Here is a 16,993-nt window from a genome sequence, read left to right on the forward strand (position 1 = left end):
TTGCTTCCGCCTCAGGCTGCGGCTGGATCGCACGGTGGGCCTCGTCACGCCCGCGCACTCCCAGCCGCACCAGGAGGTTTCGTCAACACCAGCGCAACCAGGCGGCATGGAGCGTGGGGCACCTCAATGAGGTTTGCGGGGTGACGGCTCCGGAGGCCTATGTGCCCCACATGATGGACCAGGAGTACACACCGGAAGACAACCCCGGTTCGTTCCTCGAGCCAAGTTGGGAAGGGGAGACGCCGGAAGCTGAGGCCCTCCAGGAGCCGCCTAGGAGCCTCGCCGACCATGCCGGCGACAGCAGCTACAGGGTACCACTAATCGTTCAGGAGCAGGCTTACGCTAACCATGGGTCGCAAGAGAATCAGGTCATAACGGTGGACGACGCCCCCCCCCCCCCCCCCCCCCGCACGGCATCCCATATCTCGCTAGGGGAAGCGCATTGGGGGCTGCAGGGGAGGAGCCGGGAGCAAGGCCCCTCCCCGCAACGTCTGGAGCAAGGCATCACCCGGAGGTAGGTCCTGTGTCGGGGAGGCACCGGCGAGCCTTCCCACCGGCAGAGGGCCCGTGGTCGCTGAGGGCGCCGCTGGCATCCCCTTTGCCCCTTGGTGTCGTCCTAGTTTCCAGACGCCCCAACAGTTGTTGAGGGCGGCGCAAGGCGGGCCCCTCGCCTAGCAATATGAAGTAAGGCTCACGCCTGTGAAGGTCTTCGCTCGTGACACTCTCACGTAATAATGAGTCGGGGTGTACATGCCCAGGAGTCTCCGGAGTGCCGCCCTCGGGCCTTAGGGGCTCCCGCCCACGTCCTAGTGGAAGCACCATGCTCCGCGCTGGCTGTCGACACTATCCCCCAATGACTATGCTCACGGCCTATGAAAGCACTTAGCTCTGCGCTGGTGAGAATACTCGAAGACTCGAAGACAAGAAGACTAGCTAGGTGTCGGACACGGCCATTTGTTTTGACCTCTTTTCTGTAGCTCAGACTCGCAGCTTTTGATCTTGAATTTGAAGTTGCATTTCCGTTGGCAATCGCGAGGGGGGGTGTGTCCTTTCTTGTTGGCATTGATTTTGTGAGTTTCTGGATTCGTGTTTTGTTTGAGATTTACATCCGCTATCTTCCCCCCTTTTCGGAAACATCGTGAGCGGGGGCTGGCAGCGGCGCATGCGCACTGCGCGCGCATCTCGCCATTACTGGTGCTCGCTTCTCGCGAGGCCTCCTCGGGTGGACCGGCGGATCCCTCAGGAAACCAAAACCTCGCAAGCTCGTGAGGGGTTCCTCTTGGAAGGAATGTACGTCCGCAACAGCCAAACCAGTTTGAAGCTCGGCCAAACTAATGTAAGTTACGGCATCAAGTCCGCAAGGGGAGTTGTGAGCATGCAAGAGCATGCTTTAAGCTTATCATAAGGAATGAAGTAGTAGTCTATTTACATGAGGGGCTTCCATTCTCCAAAATGCTATTACATCGTGAGGGGTCGTACCCAAGCTTTCACGTGCAGGTTCAAAGTAAACGAGCGAGGGCTCAGCCGGATATATCGCTCGCCTCACCCCCCGAATCGCTTCCGGATAGGCTGCTGGCGATGTCGCTGTTGCTGTCTACATCGCCATCAACCACGCCGCCATTGACTACGTCGCCCTCGACCACCGCGACCACCACCGTGTCGTCATCAGAAGCAAAGGCCCTAACCAGAGCGTCCACATTGTCGTCCACCCTGTGTGTGAGGTGGCCTCAGACGACCGTGGGCACTGGGGCAATGGCGGCCGCAAATTCAAAGTCAGGATTGGTGTTTAGGAGATGGCTGAAGACGCGGGAGAATGCGCGCCTCAGAAGGCCTCAGCTCTTTTCGTCCATGAGGTCGCGAGCCCTCTCAGGACGGCTCTCCAGGCGTGTCACCACATCAGTGAAGATGGCTGGCGTAATCCTCCTCATGGGGATCAGGGGCGTGCTCATCGCAGATGGCACCAAGCGCCCGGTTGGCCTTCATCCGGAGGTCCCGAAGCATGGGAGCGTGCTTGCGCAGCAGCGTCTGCCAGCAGAGTGCCTCCTCCCTGCTCTGCTGCACGAAGGACTCGATGCTGACAACTCGCTGCTGAAGAGAGAGCAGCCCGGCACGGCGGAAGCCAGCTCGGCCTGCACCGAGACAAGGGCAGCTGTGGCAGCGTTCTCGCGCTGTGCCGCCTCAACCAACCCTGACCTGAGGGCAGCGGTCCTACCCACACCTTCGGCCTCCACGAGCTTCAACTTCAGGTCGTACCGGCCGACGAGATCCGCGCGGGCCTCGGCCACCATGCGGTCAACCTCCTCCTGGGCCCTGGCCTCGCGCGCGTTGACAACATCCTCTGCTTGGGCAACTTGGCGCTCCCTCGTGTCCAACCACTCGACCTCGAGGCTGCGCTCCGTGGCCTCCAGCAACAGTGCTTCTTCGCGCCTCAAGATATCCTCCTAGTCGGATGGGGCGCCCTTCATCGACGCCAGGGCAACTCTGCGCACCTCCACCTACTGCTCCAGGGAGGCGTTCAAGGCCTGGATCTCCCACCTGCGCTCCTCGGCGGCCGCGCGGTGATTGTCCGCCTCCCTGGACTCCTCCAAGGCCCGGGCGCTGGCCTCTCACGAGGTGGCCAGGGATGCCTTGGCCTACGCATCGGCATACTCTTGCTGGAGGCGCCCGAGGTCGATAGCCACCTTCAGGCGATGCCACTCCTCCACCAGCCGGAGGCCTTCGGCTCCAAGGGGAAATTCGACATCCGCGAGTTCTCCACCGAGTCCTCTCATCGCGCCTATTGCCTTCTAAAAGATCTCGTGGCGGACGACACTCCGCCCGTCCGCAAGCGTAAGTGCGCAACCAGGTCTGTCCCCTGCAGCGGGGGTGGCCGACGGGATCCGAAGCGGCTCGCCCCCCTCCAGCAGGGGGCTGGGGGCTGGCGCCTCCTGGGTCTCCATCCGGGCTTCAGCACGGGTCCGGATGGCTTGAGGCCCGCTGTTTGAATAAGAAGCTAGGATCGAAGTCATCAAGCCACCGTCCATGACCAGAGGAGGAGCCCTTGGCACACTTGCCGCGCTCCAAGAGAGGCCACGAAGGAGAGACGGCAAAGGCGCGGGCTCAAGGTGCCAAGCTAACTTGTTTGCCTCTCCAGTCAACCTCGCACCGGGTGCGGCATGCTGGGCGCTCAAGGCTAGCAGGGAATTCGAGGCAGGAGATGGTTGCTTCCTGGGAGACTTCGCCGCCTTAGCAGAAGTGACCCTGAGGAGCCACAGTCAGGAGAAGAAGCAGCACTCAAGAAATTACAAAGATAAGGTACTTACTCGTCTATGGCGATATACTTCCTCTGCTTCAGCGGCCGGAAGGCATCACTGCTGCAGCTTGGGGACCCTGTCCTCTAGCGGAGCGCATCGAAGTCCAGACAGAGCCAGCCGAAGCGTTGGATATGGCAACCAGCGCGGGGCACAGTTGGTGAGCCTCCTGAGGAGATGGCCTCGGGAGTGCTAGGTTGAGGAGATCCCTCGTGCACCGCCTCATGATGGCCCACCGTGACCTCGAAAGCTTCAACCTCAGGAGCAGCGGATTGCATCGCCTCCTCAGCTGTCACCCCCAGGCAAGAGTCACGGGCTCCCGGGGTGGCACCTCGGGAGCCTCCAGTGGCGTCAACGCCTCAGCACCCGCGCCTCTAGCCTCCAGTGGTGCTCGCCCCCGTGCATCCACTCTTGGGCAAGGTCGGCGCTGGCGGCAGGGAGGGGAACCACGGAGACAGTGTTCTGGCGGGGCCCTCCAAGCCCAACTGGACGCAGCCCCCATTCATCGAAGGGGGCATCTGCCCCACGAACTGCACCCTGTTTGAGCAGCAGTACAAGAGACAGCCCTCCTGCGGCATGTCAGCTAGCGAGGGGTCGCCCATAAAGATCTCGAGCATTGTTCTTCGCACCTCGAATGGTGCTGGAGTGGCGCGATGCGGCGTCGGAGGAACTCCTTCATCACCATGGCCACGGTCATGCCAAGATCTTTCAACCTCTTCAACCGGAGCCAGACGAAGGTAAGGTGGGGGTCATTGAGCTTCTCATTGCCCCAGCCGAAGCTGGGAACGGTGAGCGCCGAGGGGGGCGAGAGCAAGGGGCTCAGCACACTGACGTCCACATACACCCACCGTCCCTGAAACTCGCTTGAGGATGATGGAAGGTCAAAATAAATCCCCGAGCCAGCCATCGCAGCCACGGCCTGGAAACTCAAGCATCCCGAGCACTGCCGAGGGCTAGTGAGCTGCAGCGAGAAGAAATGGCGTAGTAGGGCCACGGAAGGGGGAATGCCCACCATGGCCTCGCAGATGAAAGCGAAGACGGCAAGAAGGGAGACTGATTGGGGATCTAGGTGCAACATATGGATCTGATAGTGGGAGAGCACGACGTTGAGGAACACAGAGAAAGGACGAACCAGGCCAGCCCACAGGGCGTCGATGAGGAATGGATCATCGGTGGTTGTCCTGTCCATGGAGGCGTGCGATGCGGGCTAGGCCGCCGTCCTCCCCATTCTTTGAAGTCAGCAGCGAGAGCAGGGCGGACCTTGTCCACGGCTTCCTGGTTGAGCACCAGTGACCGGCCAACGGCGGGTTCAACGGCCGGGGGTGGCCCTGCTGAAGACTGTGGCTTCTTCTTTTCCATCTCCATTCGTCCGGGCGCCATGGCAGCGAGGAAGGCCGAGCTATGGACAGATTGGAAGAGGAAGTTATTGTTTTGGAAAGGCAAGAGTGTTGGAGGGGCACGTCACCAGCAATGGGGGGATAATTGTGTGAGCCCTGGTGGCCGCCTAGCCAGGCGAATATCAAGGCTGCATGGGGAAGTGGAGACGCCAACGACCAATCAACCGCCACGTGTCAACCGAGGTCGCAGGCTGTTAGGGCCCGCGGCGCTCCGCACTTGCCCCATGGCTTCGCCTCGAAGCCAAGCCCAAGCGCACCTTAGGCCCGGGGGCTACTGTCAGTGTCCTGGGAATGGGGTCCCCAGACTTGCCTTACTGCGGCCCACGGTGTGGCTCCACCAGCGGCCTTGTATGGCCCATCTTCACTAGCAAACACTCAAGACCCTCGCGAGGGGCCAAGACTCGCGAGGCGGACGATGCAAGACCTCCTCGAGGGCGGCCTCACCAGGATGGCTCGCACGGAGCAGAGAGATCAAGGCAAGGAGCACCTCACGAGGTTCCTGTGACGCAAGCCATGACGACCGAGGCCAGGCGGGCGCCAGTGTGCAGTGTCCTCTTTTTCCCTTTGGTGCTAAAGAAGAAATCATAGGACCGGAGTCTTGAGTGTCAAGCAAAGGTTTCCATATCGGTGCAATGAGACCAAGGTCAGCAGGACGGCAGGACAGAGGTCACCGTGGAGCCCAGGATGGGCGTCACCACTAGAGCCTTTGGCAGCCGAAGACCATCTTTTGTCAAGATAGCTTGTACTAGCTATCCCCATTCAAAATGGCCGTTGTGGGATCCCTTCCCGCCTAATATTTGGGAACAGGACCCGGTCCCATATAAATAGGACTAGCCACCACCGTAGGGAGGCATCTCATCTTGGATTGGATCCATTCCACCAAGGCCACCAGACAAGCTCACCAAGCACAAGAACACCTCTCCTCAGGAGGTTGTTCTTCCCTTGTAACTGTTCATCCTCAGCCCCAGAGGCAATCCACCACACCATAGTGGAGTAGGGTATTACACCACATCGGTGGCCCGAACAAGTATAAATCTTATGTCCCTTTGTTCTGCGGGTTCGACACGCTAAGCCTTGAGATTGTGGTGAGGGCGAGAGCTAGAGGGGGAGAGATATTCGTGCGGACCCCAGTGTTCGAACCTCAAGGGTTTTGCTGGAACCCGAAATCTGACAGCTCTTACATGAGCTAATCGCGGGCAGGCGAGCCAGGGCGCGTGATCCACTACTTCGTCACCAAGGGAGCCGCCCGCCGGTTTCTTTCTTCAGGACCTCCGCATGAGAAGAGTGGGCACGACGTGTGTGCTTGGGTCCGTCCCTGGAGCGTCGATAAACCCAACGACTGAGCTCTGTCTGGTACGCCGGCCCCATTCACATCACCTCTTGGGGTTGTTGGTGTTTAGCCTTCTCATGTGATAACTTCAGGAGATTCACTCGGCGTAGGCAGCCTAACCATCTCGCAGGACCGACACAAGTGTTCCAAATCAAATTTAGGCGCAACCCGCCTAGAGGTAGGGCCTCGTGAGTCCCCCGATGGGTCACGAGTGCCCAGACACACCTCCTCCAGCCCTGCCGTGCGAGCCACGTGTCAGGGCGGGGCTATACACGCCCCGGTGGCTCCACTTAGAGGGAGCCCCCACCCATGCACCAGTGGAAGCACCATGCTCTGCACTGGCAGTCGACACGGTCGAGGAGCGGATATGCCCGTGCAAGTGCGGAAGCGCCATGCTCTGCAACAACTAAGGGCGGCCCAATGGCTGCAATAACTGCAAGGAGCCCGAGGCTCAGCCTCACCGCAACGCTTTTCCTCCTAGAGAGTCGCGCGAGGGCGCTGAGCATGGGGGGCTACGCTCAGGTCACGCCTAGCGTACGCCACCCTGCCAGGTCCCTCGGACCTTGTCTTCACGCGCCCCTCCTGAGTGGGACGTCAGCGAGGAAAGGTATGGAGGTCTGTTCGTACATCAAGGGGGACCCTTGAGCATCGTGACTCAGGAGCCTAACTGGTCGCGTAGCCCCTCACCCCTTGGTTTCCTCTAGGTGATTCGGACGACCCAACAGCGGTTGAGGTATGCGCGGGGCCGGGCCCAGCCGACGCATAAAGCTAATGCCTACTCTCGCATCTCCTTCGAAGGACTGTTTGCACGTCAAGGGGGACTCCTGAGCATCGTGACTTAGGAGCCTAACTGGTTGCGTAGCCCCTCACCCCTTGGTCCCGTCTGTCGGATGTCGGGTTCCGGCAAACCCTTAAGGTTCAAACACTTGGGTGCACGCGAAGTCCTTTCCTCCAACCGATTGATACGTCTCCAACGTATCTACAATTCTTTATTGTTCCATGCTATTATATTATCTGTTTTGGATGTTTATGGGCTTTATTAGACACTTTTATATTATTTTTGGGACTAACCTATTAACCCAGAGCCCAGTGCCAGTTTTTGTTTTTACCTTGTTTTAGAATATCGCGGAAAAGGAAAACCAAACGGAGTCCAATTGACGTGAAACTTCACGGAACTTATTTTTGGATCATATGAAGCCGAGAAGACTTAGAGTGCATGTTAGGGGAACTACGAGGAGGCCACGAGGCAGGGGGGCGCGCCCTCCACCCCCGTGGGCCCCTTGTGGCCCCCCTGACGTATTTCTTCCGCCTATATATTTCCATATACCCTAAAACGATCGGGGAGCATAATAGATCGGGAGTTCAGCCACCAAAAGCCTCCGTAGCCACCGAAAACCAATCTAAACCCGTTCCGGCACCCTGCCGGAGGGGGCAATCCCTCTCCGGTGGCCATCTTCATCATCCCGGTGCTCTCCATGAAGAAGAGGGACTAGTTCTCCCTCGGGGCTGAGGGTATGTACCAGTAGCTATGTGTTTGATCTCTCTCTCTCTCGTGTTCTTGAGGTGATACGATCTTGATGTATCGCGAGCTTTGCTATTATAGTTGGATCTTATGTTTCTCCTCCCCCTCTACTCTCTGGTAATGGATTGAGTTTCCCCTTTGAAGTTATCTTATCAGATTGAGTCTTTAAATATTTGAGAACACTTGATGTATGTCTTGCCATGCGTATCTATGGTGACAATGGGATATCACGTGATTCACTTGATGTTTGTTTCGGTGATCAACTTGCGGGTTTCGCCCATGAACCTATGCATAGGAGTTAGCACACGTTTTTGTCGTGATTCTCCGGTAGAAACTTTTGGGCACTGTTTGAGGTTCTATGTGTTGGTTGAATAGATGAATCTGAGATTGTGTGATGCATATCGTATAATCATACCCACGGATACTTGAGGTGACATTGGAGTATCTAGGTGACATTAGGGTTTTGGTTGATTTGTGTCTTAAGGTGTTATTCTAGTATGAACTCTAGGGCTGTTTGTGACGCTTATATAGGAATAGCCCAATGGATTGATTAGAAAGAATAACTTTGAGGTGGTTTCGTACCCTACCATAATCTCTTCGTTCGTTCTCCACTATTAGTGACTTTGGAGTGACTCTTTGTTGCATGTTGAGGGATAGTCATATGATCCAATTATGTTATTATTGTTGAGGGAACTTGCACTAGCGAAAGTATGAACCCTAGGCCTTGTTTCAACGCATTGCAATACCATTTACGCTCACTTTTACCATTAGTTACCTTGCTGTTTTTATAATTTCAGATTACAAAAACCTTTATCTACTATCCATATACCACTTGTATCACCTAGTGCACCTATACAATTTAACATTGTATTGGGTGTGTTGGGGACACAAGAGACTCTTTGTTATTTGGTTGCAGGTTTGCTCGACAGAAACCATCTTCATCCTACGCCTCCTACGGATTGATAAACCTTAGGTCATCCACTTGAGGGAAATTTGCTACTGTCCTACAAACCTCTGCACTTGGAGGCCCAACAACGTCTACAAGAAGAAGGTTGTGTAGTAGACATCAAGCTCTTTTCTGGCGCCGTTGCTGGGGATGTTAGTGCTTGAAGGTATATCTTTAGATCTTGCAATCGAGTCTTTTAGTTTCTTGTTTTTCCACTAGTTTAGTTTATAAAAGAAAACTACAAAAAATATGGAATTAAGTTTGCCTCATACGCTTCATCTTTTTAATATCTTTCGTGAGTATGATGGAAAGGAAAATTGTGCTCAAATGATAGAAGAAGAATGCATTAAAATGTTTGGCACTAAATCTTTGAATGATGAGCATGATTGCAATGTTGTTAGTATGAATTCCTTGAATATCTATCTTGCTAATGATATGCAAAGCCACAAGCTTGGGGATGCTATGTTTGGTGAAGAGGATATTTTTTGTACCCCATGTTTTGATGAGCAAATTTATTATGATGAAAGCATGGCTCCTATTTATGATAATTATATTGATGAAAGTATATTTGGAGAGGTCATGACTTTATTTTGTGATGAAACCACTATTACGGAAGAGGTTCCAATTGATTATGAGAAAAAAATTGCTATCTATGATGATTATTGTGATGACTTGTATGCTATAAAGAATAATTATATCCATGAAACTCGTCATCATGATTTTAATTTTCAATTGGATTATGCCTCACATGATAATTATTTTGTTGTGTTTGCTCCCACTATTCCGAATGAGAAGAATTTTGCTTATGTGGAGAGTAATAAAATTTCTATGCTTGTAGATCATGAAAAGAATGCTTTAGGTGCTCATTATATTGTTGAATTCATTCATAATGCTACTGAAAATTATTATGAGGGAGGAATATATGCTTGTAGGAATTGAAATAATATCAAGTTTCCTCTCTATGTGCTTAAAGTTTTTAAGTTACCCTTGTTTTACCTTCCTATGCAAGTTGATTATTGTTACCATAAGTTGTTTGCTCACAAAATCCCTATGCATAGTAAGTGGGTTAGAGTTAAATGTGTTAGTCATATTGTTCATGATGCTCTCTTTATGTTCCAATTCTTATCCTTTATGTGAGCATCATTGAAATCATCATGCCTAGCTAGAGGCGTTAAACGATAGCGCTTATTGGGAGGCAACCCAATTTTATTTTTGTTCCTTGATTTTTTCTCCTGTTTAGTCATAAATAATTCATATAGCCTCTGTTTAGATGTAGTTTTATGCTTTTAATTAGTGTTTGTGCCAAGTAGAACCATTGGGAAGACTTGGGGAAAGTCTTGTTGATCTTGCTGTAAAAAACAGAAACTTTAGCGCTCACGAGAATTGCTGCCATTTTTATTGGGAAAGTGCTATTTAGTTAATTCTTTTTTAAGATGATTAATAGAGAAATTCCTCAGGTCCAGCAATTTATTTGAGAATTTTATGAGTTCCATAAGTATACGTTTGATCCAGATTACTAGAGACTGTTCTGTTTTTGACAGATTATGTTTTTCATGTGTTGTTTACTTATTTTGATGAATCTATGGCTAGTAAAAGGGTTTATAAACTATAGAGAAGTTGGAATACAGTAGGTTTAACTACAATATAATTAAAGAATGAGTTCATTACAGTACCTTGAAGTGGTGATTTATTTTCTTATACTAACGGAGCTTACGAGTTTTCTGTTAAGTTTTGTGTTGTGAAGTTTTCATGTTTTGGGTAAGGATACGATGGACTATGGAATAAGGAGTGGCAAGATCCTAAGCTTGGGGTTTCCAAGGCACCCCAAGGTAATATTCAAGGATATCCAAGAGCCTAAGCTTGGGGATGCCCCGGAAGGCATCCCCTCTTTCCTCTTCGTTCATCGGTAACTTTACTTGGAGCTATATTTTTATTCGCCATATGATATGTGTTTTTCTTGGAGCATCAATTTATATTGTTAGGATTTGATTTCTGTTATTTAGAAAAATGTTTTGCATCTTTTATTTCAATAAAAGTGGCATTGATAGTCTTTACTATGCCTATGTTACAAGTCTTCATGTTGCTATTTGAAAACAGAAAGTTTACCACTGTTGCAATAATTCCTTAGAAAAGTCAGAATGTGATAAAATGTTGAAACCTTTTGAATATTAAGATATGATAACTTTACTACAGTGGGAATTTTCTTTCATAATTTTTGAAGTTAGGGAAGTATGGATCTTGCTGCACTCTTTACAGACTATCCTGTTTAGGCAGATTGCTGTTATGTTTGCATTGTTTGCATATGTTTGCTTCTTTAATGATTCTATTTGAGGATAGGACTATTAAATATGCAGAGGCATTTAGTATGCAATGTTGAATAATAATCTTAGTTATTTGCTACAGTACAGTATGATAAGGTTTTTGGAATGGTTTATACTAACTTATCTCACGAGTCCTTGTTGAGATTTGTGTGGATGAAGCTTTTGAGATTTAGGGAGACCGTGATATGAGAGGAATTAAGGAGACACAAAAGCTCAAGCTTGGGGATTCCCAAGGCATCCCAAGATAATATTTCAATAGGTCTCAAGCGTCTAAGCTTGGGGATGCCCCGGTTGGCATCCCACCTTTCTTCTTCATCAACTATCGGTTAGTTCGGTTGATTCTAAGTTTTTGCTTCTTCACATGATGTTTGCTATTCTTAGATATCATTTTATTTTGTTTTGCTTGCTGTTTGAATAAAGTATCAAGATCTGAAATTATTAAATGTTAGAGAGTCTTCACATAGTTGCATAATTATTCGACTACTCATTGGTCTTCACTTATATCCTTCGGAGTAGTTTGTTGTTGCTCTAGTGCTTCACTTATATCTTTTAGAGCACGGTGGTGATTTTATTTTATAGAAATGGATGAACTGTCATGCTTCATTCATATTATTTTGAGAGTCTTTAGAACAGCATGGTAATTTTCTTTAGTTATGAATCTAGTCCTATTATGATGGGCATCCAAGAGGGGTATAATAAAAACTTTCATATAGAGTGCATTGAATATTAAGAGAAGTTTGATACTTGATAATTGTTTTGAGATATGGAGATGGTGATATTAGAGTCATGCTAGTTGAGTAGTTGTGAATTTGAGAAATACTTGTGTTCAAGTTTGTGATTCCCGTAGCCTACACGTATGGTGAACCGTTATGTGATGAAGTCGGAGCATGATTTATTTATTGAACGTCTTCCTTATGAGTGGCGATCGGGGACGAGCGATGGTCTTTTCCTACCAATCTATCCCCCTAGGAGCATGCGTGTAGTACTTTGTTTCGATAACTAATAAATTTTTGCAATAATTATGTGAGTTCTTTATGACTAATGTTGAGTCCATGGATTATACGCACTCTCACCCTTCCACCATTGCTAGCCTCTGTAGTACAGCGCAACTTTCGCCGGTACCTCAAACCCACCATATACCTTCCTCAAAACAGCCACCATACCTACCTATCATGGCATTTCCATAGCCACTCCGAGATATATTGCCATGCAACTTTCCACCGTTCCGTTATTATGACACGCTTCATCATTGTCATATTGCTTTGCATGATCATGTAGTTGACATCGTATTTGTGGCAAAGCCACCGTTCATAATTCTTTCATACATGTCACTCATGCATAATTGCACATCCCGGTACACCGCCGGAGTCATTCATATAGAGTCATATCTTGTTCTAAGTATCGAGTTGTAATTCTTGAGTTGTAAGTAAGTAAAAGTGTGAGGATCATCATTATTTGAGCATTGTCCCAGCGAGGAAATGATGATGGAGACTACGATTCCCCCATAAATCGGGATGAGACTCCGGGCGAAAATAAATAAATAAAAGAGGCCAAAGAAGCCCAAAAAAAGAGGCCATAAAAAAGAAGAGAAAGGCCCAAATAAAAAAATAAAAAATAAAAAAACTGAGAGAAAAAGAGAGAAGGGGCAATGCTACTATCCTTTTACCACACTTGTGCTTCAAAGTGCCACCATGATCTTCATGATAGAGAGTCTCCTATGTTGTCACTTTCATATACTAGTGGGAATCTTTCATTATAGAACTTGGCTTGTATATTCCAATGATGGGCTTCCTCAAAATGCCCTAGGTCTTCGTCAGCAAGCAAGTTGGATGCACACCCACTAGTTTCTTTTGTTGAGCTTTCATACACTTATAGCTCTAGTGCATCCGTTGCATGGCAATCCCTACTCACTTACATTGATATCTATTGATGGGCATCTCCATAGCCCGTTGATACGCCTAGTTGTTGTGAGACTATCTTCTCCTTTTTGTCTTCTCCACAACCACCATTCTACTCCACCTGTAGTGCTATGTCCATGGCTCATGCTCATGTATTGTGTGAAGATTGAAAAAGTTTGAGAACATCAAAAGTATGAAACAATTGCTTGGCTTGTCATCGGGGTTGTGCATGATTTAAATATTTCGTATGATTTTGTAGGGATAACTTTCTTTGGCCATCATAATTTGAGAAGACATGATTACTTGGTTAGTATGCTAGAGGTATTATTATTTTTATGTCAATATTAAACTTTGTCTTGAATCTTATGGATCTGAACATTCATGCCACAATAAAGAGAATTACTTAGAGAAATATGTTAGGTAGAATTCCACATCAAAAATTCTGTTTTTACCATTTACCTACTCGAGGACGAGCAGGAATTCAGGTTGGGGATGCTGATACGTCTCCAACGTATCTATAATTTTTGATTGTTCCTTGCTATTATATTATCTGTTTTGGATGTTTATGGGCTTTATTAGACACTTTTATATTATTTTTGGGACTAACCTATTAACCCAGAGCCCAGTGCCAGTTTCTGTTTTTACCTTGTTTTAGAATATCGCAGAAAAGGAAAACCAAACGGAGTCCAATTGACCTGAAACTTCGCAAAACTTATTTTTGGATCAGAAGAAGCCCAGAAGACTTGGAGTGCACGTCAGGGGATCTACGAGGAGGCCACGAGGCAGGGGGCGCGCCCACCCCCTGGGCGCGCCCTCCACCCTCATGGGCCCCTCGTGGCCCCCTGACGTATATCTTCTACCTATATATCTCCATATACCCTAAAACGACCGGGGAGCATAATAGATCGGGAGTTCCGCCGCCAGAAGCCTCCGTAGCCACCGAAAACCAATCTAGACCCGTTCCGGCACCCTGCCGGAGGGGGCAATCCCTCTCCGGTGGCCATCTTCATCATCCTGGTGCTCTCCATGACGAGGAGGGAGTAGTTCTCTCTTGGGGCTGAGGGTATGTACCAGTAGCTATGTGTTTGATCTCTCTCTCTCTCTCATGTTCTTGAGGTGGTACGATCTTGATGTATCGCGAGCTTTGCTATTATAGTTGGATCTTATGTTTCTCCTCCCCCTCTACTCTCTTGTAATGGATTGAGTTTCCCCTTTGAAGTTATCTTATCAGATTGAGTCTTTAAAGATTTGAGAACACTTGATGTATGTCTTGCCATGCGTATCTATGGTGACAATGGGATATCACGTGATTCACTTGATGTTTGTTTTGGTGATCAACTTGCGGGTTTCGCCCATGAACCTATGCATAGGAGTTGGCACACATTTTCGTCGTGATTCTCCAGTAGAAACTTTTGGGCACTGTTTGAGGTTCTATGTGTTGGCTGAATAGATGAATCTGAGATTGTGTGATGCATATCGTATAATCATACCCACGGATACTTGAGGTGACATTGGAGTATCTAGGTGACATTAGGGTTTTGGTTGATTTGTGTCTTAAGGTGTTATTCTAGTACGAACTCTAGGGCTGTTTGTGACGCTTATATAGGAATAGCCCAACGGATTGATTGGAAAGAATAACTTTGAGGTGGTTTCGTACCCTACCATAATCTCTTCGTTCGTTCTCCGCTATTAGTGACTTTGGAGTGACTCTTTGCTGCATGTTGAGGGATAGTTATATGATCCAATTATGTTATTATTGCTGAGGGAACATGCACTAGCGAAAGTATGAACCCTAGGCCTTGTTTCAACGCATTGCAATACCATTTATGCTCACTTTTACCATTAGTTACCTTGATGTTTTTATATTTCAGATTATGAAAACCTTTATCTACTATCCATATACCACTTGTATCACCAGCTCTTCGCCGAACTAGTGCACCTATACAATTTACCATTGTATTGGGTGTGTTGGGGACATAAGAGACTCTTTGTTATTTGCTTGGAGGGTTGCTTGAGAGAGACCATCTTCATCCTACGCCTCCTACGTATTGATAAAGCTTATGTCATCCACTTGTGGGAAATTTGCTACTATCCTACAAACCTCTGCACTTGGACGCCCAACAACATCTACAAGAAGAAGGTTGTGTAGTAGACATCACCGATCTATGCCCTAGCTCGCTAAGATCTCGCGGACGAAGTCGACGAACTCGAAACACAGAAATACACAAGATTTATACTAGTTCGGGCCACCATTGTGGTGTAATACCCTACTCCAGTGTGGTGGTGGTGGATTGCCTCTTGGGCTGATGACGAACAATACAAGGGGAAGACCAGCCTCCTGACTGACTAGGCCACTACAGAGGAGGTCTTGTGTCGTCCGCCTCGCGACGCTTGGCCCCTCACGAGGGTCTTGGATGCCTTGTTGACGAAGATGGACCGTATGGCCTGCTCGCTTAGCCACGCCGCGGGGTGCAGGCAGGCAAGTCTGGGGACCCCGTTCCCAGAATGCCGACACCGTCTTGGTGATCCAAACGACCCAATGGCGATTGAGGTATGTGCGGGGCCGGGCCCTGCTGATGTAGAACATCAAAGCAAATCGGAAGGAAATCAGGGGATTATTACAAAGCATACTGTCTCTTAAAAGTACCAAGCATAAGTTTTGACGCCACAAGGCACGATACATATTGCAGGAGTCAAACAGGGGAATCGCCATCAGCTAGCCATCGCGGGCATTGGAAGCCTTGTCATCGACAACGTCGCCATCGCCCCCGCCGATAGCCGTGGTCATGGGGTCGGTGGCGCCATCAGCCATGGTCGCGGGTCGACGGCAGGGAACTTCCGCGGCAGGGCCTCCACATGGTCCTCCACGGCTGCGGCTGCGGTGGTGCAGCGCTCCAGGTCCATGGGCTCAAACAAGGCGCCGAATTTGAAGATGGCGAGCGAAGATGGAGGTGGCTGAAGACACGCGTCACGGCCGAGGTGGAAAGCGCACGGGCTTCTCCTTCCACCATGGGGCCAACCCCAATGACAATGCCCTCTAGCGTCGTGACAAGCTGGGGAAGCAGCTCGGCGGGACCTTCCTCCGCAGTCACCAACGGCTCCTTCAACCCCCTCCCGTACAGATCTTGCAGTGCCTTGTGGGACCTTTGTTCAAGGGAGTCAAAGGTGGCACGCCCCTCGGCAAGAAGTTTTGCTTTGGCCTCCAGCTGTGCCTTCTCCGCCTCCACCTCTTTCTTCAGCTTCTCCAGGCGGCCGCGCTTCGCGGCCTACCTTTCGTCCGCCTACTCCAGCTAGGTGTCGTGGTCGGCGACTGCAGTTTCTCGGACATACAACTCCTCCTCGCAACGGGCCTTGGTGGCCTGCCTGCAACGGAGGGTCTTCAGCTCAGCCTCCACTGCTAGGTAGCGCTCCACGGCAGCCTTGGCGTCTTTCAACGCCGCGTCCTGAGTGGCCGAGGCCAGGCCAGCCACATGCTCGCCATACTCTGAGGCCGCCATGGCCTGGCCCAGGCCGCCATAAGGGATGCCTCGGCTCGGAGCCACCCTGAGATCAGCTCCAGGCGTCTCGACGCCATGCGCCGGTCAGGGCCTTGAAGATCATCCCGAAGCTGGTCCAATGTGGAACGAGCCTCCTCCAGAGCACCGGGCGTGGCAGAAGGACCAAGGTTCAGTAGCGAGATAGACAGGGGAGGAGATGGCGCTAGCGCCAGGACCGGCGAAGAAGTAGCGGTAGAGAGAGTCGGGGGCTCCGAAGCCTTTGTGATCTGAGTAGGCGAGCTGAAGACGAGTGCCTCCGGAGCCGGCTTGGCCGCAGAGGCCGCCTCCTCCTGACGAAGCTCCGAGTCATGGGAGGACGAGCCAATCATAGGGGCACATGGGCAGGTCCCATCCTTCTGCGCCGGAGGAGGCGCGGCCGCGGCAAGCTGCTTGGCCTCGGTGGTTCTGGCCCCCTACTTCTTCTTCTTCGCCACCGGAGTTGGCCTGGCCACAAAGGAGGCAAACATCAAGGCACAACTGTTGGTCTCCTGGGAACGGGGGTACCCGGATTTGCCTACCTATGGCCCAGGGCATGGCTCCACCAGCGGCCTGGTACGACCCTTCTTCATCAGCAACCATTCAAGACCCTCACAATTGGCCAAGCCTCGATAGGTGAACGACGCTAAGAGCTCCTCAAGGGCAGCCTCCCTAGGCTGGCTCCCGAGGGGCGGAGATGTCTATGCAAGGGGCACCTCTCGAGGAGCGCGTGACATGAGCCATGACGACCTAGGAAGGAGGGTGCCAGTGGGTGCA

The sequence above is a fragment of the Triticum urartu genome, chromosome 1 (assembly GCF_003073215.2).
Source record: "Triticum urartu cultivar G1812 chromosome 1, Tu2.1, whole genome shotgun sequence".
Classification (NCBI taxonomy): domain Eukaryota; kingdom Viridiplantae; phylum Streptophyta; class Magnoliopsida; order Poales; family Poaceae; genus Triticum; species Triticum urartu.